This window comes from Vicia villosa, unplaced genomic scaffold (genome assembly GCF_029867415.1).
Source record: "Vicia villosa cultivar HV-30 ecotype Madison, WI unplaced genomic scaffold, Vvil1.0 ctg.000927F_1_1, whole genome shotgun sequence".
Lineage (NCBI taxonomy): Eukaryota > Viridiplantae > Streptophyta > Magnoliopsida > Fabales > Fabaceae > Vicia > Vicia villosa.
Window position 1 is genome coordinate 282,646 of NW_026705417.1, and position 8,149 is coordinate 290,794.

An 8,149-nucleotide genomic window follows, 5' to 3' on the forward strand; every position below is an offset into this window, starting at 1 on the left:
TTAGAGATGGCTGCTATTCGTCCTCTTAGAGACTATGTCGCTCCTTCACGCGCTGAACCGCATTCAAGTATCGCACCACCTGCGATTGAGGCGAACAATTTCAAACTGAAACCTTGATTGGTACAAGCTTTTCAACAGAACCAATTCTCTGGAAGCCCTGCAGACGATCCCAACATCCATTTATCTGTGTTCGTGCAATATGTCGACACTGTCAAAGCTAACAACGTTAGTTCCGAAGCTATTCGATTACGCCTTTTTCCTTTCTCCTTGAGAGATAGAACTAGAGCATGGCTTCAATCCCTACCTTCTAATTCCATAACTACAAGGGACAAATTGAAGAGAGTATTTTTATCTAGATATTTTCCGCCTAGCAAAACCGCTATGCTAAGAGGTCAAATCAACGGATTTACCTAAAATGATAACGAATCACTCTTCGAAGCTTGGGAACGATACAACGACATGCTTAGACTATGCCCTCATCATGGACTCGAACCATGGCTTATGATCCATACTTTCTATGGTGGTATACTTTATAACACTAAAAAGACTATAGATGTCGCTGCTGGCGGAGCATTAATGGACAAACCCCATGATGAAGCATACAACCTCATAGAGAACATGGCACAAAACCATTATCAATGGGGTGGAGAATGAGCTGCTCTAGAGAAAACCCAAACCAAAGGAGGAATGTACGAAGTAAGTGGTATAGACCGCGTTAACGCTAAAGTAGACGCTTTAACTCAAAATATCGAAAACTTAACCATCACTCCTTCAGCCACCGCGGCTGCTGTAGCGCCGAACTGCGAAATTTGTGGATTAACTGGACACGTAGTTGCCGAATGTCAACTCTTGACTGGTATCCCATCTGATCAAGTAAACTACGCTCAAGGAAACCCTTATTCTAACACGTACAACCCTGGATGGAAGAACCACCCAAACTTTTCGTATAAGAATAACAATGTGTTGTACGCGCCTGGACAAGCACCTGTTGTCCCACCTGGCTATCAAAAAGCGCCTGTAGCTGCTCAAAATGCCCTTAGGAAGTCGAACCTAGAAATCATGATGGAAAAATTTATAGCTTCCCAACAACAAACCAACAAATACTTCCTGAATCAAAACATCCATAATAGTGAGCAACTAAAACAATTACCAAACAAAGTAGATGTTTTAGCTACACATAACAAAATGTTAGAAACACAAATTTCACAAGTAGCTCAACAACAAGCACCTACTGCTGCCCCCGCTGGCACGTTTCCTTCTCAACCACAACCTAATCCTAAGGGACATGCGAACGCGATAACACAAAAAAGTGGAACGAACTACGATGGACCTATCGATCCTAGAACTCAAAACGCACCCATGTCACAACAAGAGCCAAGGGAAACCAAAAAGACATCAACTGATGACCAAACTGCTAAGACCAATGAGAACAACACTGAAGTGGAACCTGAAAAAGAAAAACCTTACGTTCCACCACCACCTTATAAGCCACCCATTCCTTACCCTCAGAGATTAGCTAAATACAAAACCGAAGGGCAATTTAAAAAATTTGTAGAACTTCTGAAACAATTAAACACAACCATACCTTTCACAGAAGCTATAACTCAGATGCCTTCGTACGCTAAATTCTTAAAAGAAATTCTATCAAATAAAAAGAAACTCGAGGATAACGAAATTGTAACACTTACCGCTGAATGTAGCGCTATCATCCAAAATAACATGCCTCCCAAACTAAAAGATCCTGGTAGCTTTTCCATACCCTTCGTAATAGGAAAGACTATTATAGAAAAAGCCTTGTGCGACTTAGGAGCTAGTGTTAGTTTGATGCCTCTTTCAACCTGTAAGAAACTAAATCTGGGTGAGCTTAAGAAAACGAGAATGTCTCTTCAACTAGCTAACCGTTCAGTTAAATACCCTGTAGGAATGTTAGAAAATATCCCTGTGCGTGTAGGCCAATTCTACATCCCGATTGACTCCATCATAATGGATATCCAAGAAGATTCTAACATCCCGATCATATTAGGAAGACCATTCTTAGCAACTGCTGGTGCAATTATAGACGTTAAACGAGGAAAGCTTACCTTCGAAGTCGGAGAAGAGAAGATTGAATTCATTCTTTCTCAATTCCTAAAAGCACCTTCTATAATTGACACATGCTGCTCTGCCGACATAATCGATGAGTGTGTGGATGAAATAAAATCCAAACCACACAAGGAAACCGAGATCCTAAGAATTCCTATACCGCCTATTTTTGAAGATGACAATTGGCGTGGGGAATATCAAGATAACCACCTGAGTGAATGTTTAGCATTAACTCCTGATCCTATACCTGGACCTAAGAAACCTGCTATAGAACTTAAAACACTACCTACTTGTCATACCCCAATTTTTGACCTAAGATACCACCTCATCTCATTGCATATACATCATTTGCATCTCTAACAAACTGCATAGCTTGTGTTTGCTACTTGTGACTCAACAGGGTTTAATCAAGAAATCACTCATCAGTACAAGTAACAATCAACTATGGTTTGGTTCTCCCTTCATATCAAAGGAACTATCTTCAACAACAATCAACATTTGGCCCTCAAAAATCCATTTCAACAAGCTCAAAGGCTCTGAATCGATCAGATTAGGGTTTTGACTAAAGATAGCATACTCCTGACTTTTGCTCAGGATTTGGCCTAATGACTTGGGACATGACCTCAAGACCCCAAGTACATCATTTTGACCTAATCCATTGGCTCTGGACATCTCCTACACCAAGATTGATCAACAGTGAAATTTCAAATCATCAGATTAGGGTTTTGAACTATCAGGGACTGAAATCAGGGATCACATTTAGGAAACCCTAAAAGGCTCCAGGGGATCACTCAAAGGTTTAAATAATCTTCAAATGATCCCTATGACAATATCCAATGGAAATTACATCTCAATTCAAGACCCACAGTCATCAATTTCATTAGGCCGACAATTAGGGTTTTTGACCTAATTCACTTGAACAACTGACTTTTAATCAGAACATGATGCCACAAATTAAACTATGGCTCAATATCCTCCAATAACTCAATGTGATCCATTCATACCACTCATTTGGTGAGGATAGCCTGGTTCATTTGAAATCTCCAGAAACACGATTCGTTTGAAAAAGTCAACTGTACAAGATCACCATTGACTTTTGGGGAATTTTGGTCAACCATGACTTTTGAAGTTTTGAATCATCAATATATGATATATGAAGTCATTTGATCAAGAAAAATCAAGAAAATCAATCAAGAATCAAAAAGTCAAAAGTTTGACTTTTATACTTAGAAAATTTTCTAAGTGTTTTTCAATGGTTTTTTCCAAACTTTGGAAGGGAATAACTCAAAATTTCACCTACAAACTAAAAAAAAAACTTTCTACATGAAAGTTGTAGATTTTGATCGAATAAACAACTTTGTCACATAAAATGATTTTCCAAAAGAATAACCATTTAAGAGACATGGAGCTTCAAAGTTGGTATCTTTTGAAAATTTCACTTAAAACCTCATTTTCTTCAAAGTTCTTGGATCTTTTTCACCCATTTCCTTAAAGGTCTTGAAGAAACTTTCAACTAGGGTTTTGAAGTGTGTAACATGAGCTTTCCAAAATGTCCAAGAGCATGAAAAAATATGGAGCATAGCTATGGCTTTGAATTATGCATTTAATGATCATTTTCACTTGAAATTTCAAACCATTTTCACTAAGTTTCAATACTATATGACCTATAATGCAAGTAATGATGCATCAATGCAATAATTGAGAGATATTTTCTGATTTGAAGATCAGAATTGAAGAGGATAAGAAGCTTGGAAGATTAACCATGGTTAAGTCACTTTTAACCATTTGCATTTAATGTAAAGATTCCATTTTATCTCCAAATGCCAAATCACCATTCTTTGATAAACTTCCCAAGCTCTGCATTCAGAATCCTTGGCCTATAAATAGAGGTTCAAATCACTCTTCAAATCACACCAAAACCTCACAATCATAGGTTTTCTCTCTTCTTTCTTAAGTTGCAAGTTTCATGAGTTTCAAAGAGGTAGAAAACTCAACCTCCAAATCCTTGAAGTTATGGCCAAAGTGATGGTTCTAACATCTCATAAACATCATGTGGGATGTGTTTGATCCACTCACACTCCCCAAAAACACCTAAAACTCAGAATCACTCTTCAACCTCCATGTTTGCATATGGTGAACCTTATCATGCCAATTCTCATACCAAGCCATATCTGTCCAAACTAACCTTCTAAACATCATCCATATGCTTCATATGAACTGTTCCAACCATCATACATGATCTAAAACACCAAAATCATCAAATTCGATCCTCACTCCATAGCTCTGCAGATCGGGTCCCATGGCTATGCTCAGATGAATTCAGTCCACTCCAAGTATTCAGACATGTTCTATAATTATCATTGAAGCTATCCAGATCATTACAAAGCATCTGCAACACATCCAACTCAAAATTCAATCTCCAGTTTGGCCGTTTTTGAAGGTAAGCCTCATGAACTTCAAACTCATACATACATGCATCATAAATGAAAAATTGAGTTGCCATCTTGTTTCTGCACTATCACTGATCAATAGCCCTCAATCAATTTCACAATTCATCAATCATACACGATTTCATGTTCAAATTCAGAATTAGGGGTCTTCGTGTTCATCACAAAATTGATCACCTTAGAGCAAAAATAAATGAATTATGAGGACACCATCATGATCCTCGTGAAAAAACAAGTGAGATAGACCCTTCTGTCATACCCCAAAATTTGTCCGCCTTAATTCTAACAGCTAATTATTTTTAACTTTGGTTTTATAATTTTTATTAATTTTTTTTAATTTTACTAACATTTGTTTCGATCATTATTATTATTCTTTTTTATGACTAATTGTTAGTATTTAGCATTTTTAGTTTTTTATCATTATTATTAGTATTAATAGGATTACTATTGGGTAGTATTAGAATTAGTATTAGGATTAATTAAGTTTATTATTGTAATTAGGTTTTTGTAATCATATTATTTTAGGATTATTTTTAGGGTAATAAAAAGTATTATTAGAATTAGTATTATTATTATTTAGTTGATATTTATTAGTGTTATTTTTAATAGAATTATCATATTATTACTAATTATTATTATTACTAGGATTATATTTAGGTTTATTAGGTTTAATTTTAGTAGGCCCATTAGGTATAAGGAAAAAGACCTAAAATAGACTAATATAAAAGAAGAGAGAGAGGATGCTGTAAGGGGATTTGGCCGCTGCATAGTGACATTCGAGAACGAAAAAATAATCAAGAACATGGTGGGTTCGGTTTGCATAACCTTTCCATTTTTCGGTTTTGCTCATACAGACATTGTAAATGCGTTTTAATTATATGAGCATGCTTATAATATTTTTGTGACACTCTCTGGTTGGTTTAATTGAATTTCAAGCACATGTATGGTAATTCACCATAGCAAGGGATTGAGTTCTTAATTTTGGGGATAAACTAATAGAATTGATTTCATGTTAAATTAATAAATTTATTAGACTCATGAGGCTGCGTATAATCATTCTCCATCGTTTTATTGCATTTATTGGTGTTAATACGCAGGTTTTGGGGTGAATATATTTAGCCACGGCGAAAAAAACTGTAGGTAAAAAGGTGGTTCTGGTTGTAGAAGAAAAAGGGTCACGAGGAAGAAGGCAAGGATGCTGGATGTGTGTTTTTGGTTTAAATTCGTCCATGAGGTTTTAAAGTTTATATAAATCACGTGCCGTTTACACATCAACTAGCGCATGTAGTCTAGTTGGCTAAGGCACGTATGGAGTAAGTAAGGGCGCGTCGGTTCTATCCATGGTGTTAGACATGTTTTGGTTATTTTCTTTGGTAATATATGCTTGGAGATTCAGTGTTTTCTGCACACACGCTCCCACCGTGCGTCATCAGCCAACAACCCTTGGATCTTAACGCTGCTCGATCCAGTGGCCCCAGGTACGCAAGTCTACCATGGAGTTTCAAGAACGCATCACACAGGATCCGGGCCAGGTTCCTTTATTGTTTTTTTATATGTATATATTATTTGTATAATTATATTAAATTTAATGTTTTTTGCTATATAAATTGATTCTTTAGAATTAAGTTGATAATATAATTAAGGATAGAATAATAAATTAGGACTAGGGTTTAAAATTATATTTTCTCGGTTATTTTGATTACTCGATTATTCGAGTTAATTAATTTAATTATTATTAATTATAAAAATCATAAAAACCATTTAAGGGTGTAAGAATTAGGGTTTGCCCGATCCCATTGACCGCTTAGCCGAAGTCATTGGATTTAATTTGTTACTCGTTCCGGCTAAACCTATTGGTCGCAATGATTAACAATCGATTAATTTAATTAATCAAATCCAATAATAAAAACATCAATTCTAACTTCCCCTTTTACGGATAAATGACAGATGAATATCTATTTCATCCCGTCTTCGAATTAGTCGACTCTCTATGTCGTACTGATCAAATATCTGAATAAAACATTTAATTCCTGAATAATTATCTCCTCGACCCGACTAAAGCTATTGGTCACATTAGACGAGAGATAAAAATACATAAAATTCAAAACACATTTAATTTGCTGCCCGCGACGATCAATCTATCGATCTGAGTAACCAGCAATGCCCCTTAATCCGTTAGCTATACTGACCAAATCTATTGGTCATCGCATCTAACGTTGCCATATCAAATCAGGGTTGTACGCCCAAAATTTAAAACATTCAAAACACTTCAAATCAAACTACGGATTTTCATCCTAATTCAAAACTGCGAATAGGCCACTCAAAAAGCCTTTAATCATTTTCAAACCACAAATTCAATCCTAAGGCGTACAACCCTGTGCCCGAACTACGTTGACTCTGATTCTCCATAAGGAGATACGTAGGCACTTGGCAACAAGGCGAGTCCCCCTCCCTAAAATCTCAATTTCCCCCTATTCATTTCCTTAGCTATTAACCTTAATTTTCAGCCATAAACTGTTACCTTAGATTCAGAGCCATAGGAAAGGGTTGAGGGTGCCTAACACCTTCCCTCGACCTGATTATAATAACTTACCCCGATCTCTATACTGCGTAGGGTTTCCTATTCGCCCTTCAGAATAGGTGGCGACTCTAAAAGCTTAATTTTTAAGGCAGGTTGCTACAGCTGGCGACTCTGCTGGGGACTAGTGATAACAAAACTGTAAATTATTATGCTCCTTTAGGTTTTGACAGGGTTTAGGTTTTGGCGAATCAATTAGGGTTTGGCTAATTTGCCAAAACCAGGGTTGTGAATTAGGATTTGGGTTTTTCTTTCTCTCTTTATTTAAGTATTTAATTTAATTTATTTATTTTATTTATTTATGGTTTTATTTACAGTAATTATCTTTTACATTAATTTTTAAATGTTTATTTAATTATTACTTGTTTTACTGTATTTTCGGGGATATATATATATATATATATATATATATATATTGTTGTTAAACCTAAGCGTGGGAATTATAATAATGACCAGAGGGGAATTACATCGCCTACGAGTCTTATTATAATTCCACTCAGAGTGGGTTGAATATCCGGAAAGGTCTGATACGAGGCTCGACCTTGTTGAGGGCTGGACTGGGTATTTAGCTGATATCTCTGGGAACCTACCCCTAAAACTCAAACCTCATGGATAAATGAGTTGTTCTAAAATCCAAAGAGACAAAAAGTCTCGGCGGCTACGAACGATCCCATGAGACCTTCTAGAACATACCAATGGGAAGGGTAGGCACCCTAAGCCGTTACGTCGAACCTATGAACCTAGGGCTTTTGTGCTTACGTGCTTATTATATATGTGCAATTTGTATACTGCGAGCATCTTGCATTTTAATTTTGCGGGTGTTCCTACGCGTTCCCTGGCCCGCAGGGACTCCATTTCTAAGATGATGTCCTTCCCACGAAGGACACCCCCATTTACGCACATTGATTGGCCTCACGATGGCCATGAGACTTAGTGACTGTCATGAACGGTCACTCCGCGCCTGTATCTACGCACTCCCTAGCCTATAGGGACTTTCCTTATATATCCTTGTATTCTTACAACTACGTGTCCTTTCCACGAA

The 8,149-nt window shown here is 36.8% G+C and overlaps 1 non-coding gene across 1 annotated transcript; it reads right to left on the reverse strand.

The window, feature by feature from the left end:
- Positions 1 to 381: 381 nt before the first annotated feature.
- LOC131632333 (small nucleolar RNA R71) lies at positions 382 to 488 on the reverse strand. Its single transcript, XR_009292967.1, has one exon. It is a non-coding gene; the product is annotated as a small nucleolar RNA R71 (small nucleolar RNA).
- Between the last annotated feature and the right edge of the window lie 7,661 nt (positions 489 to 8,149).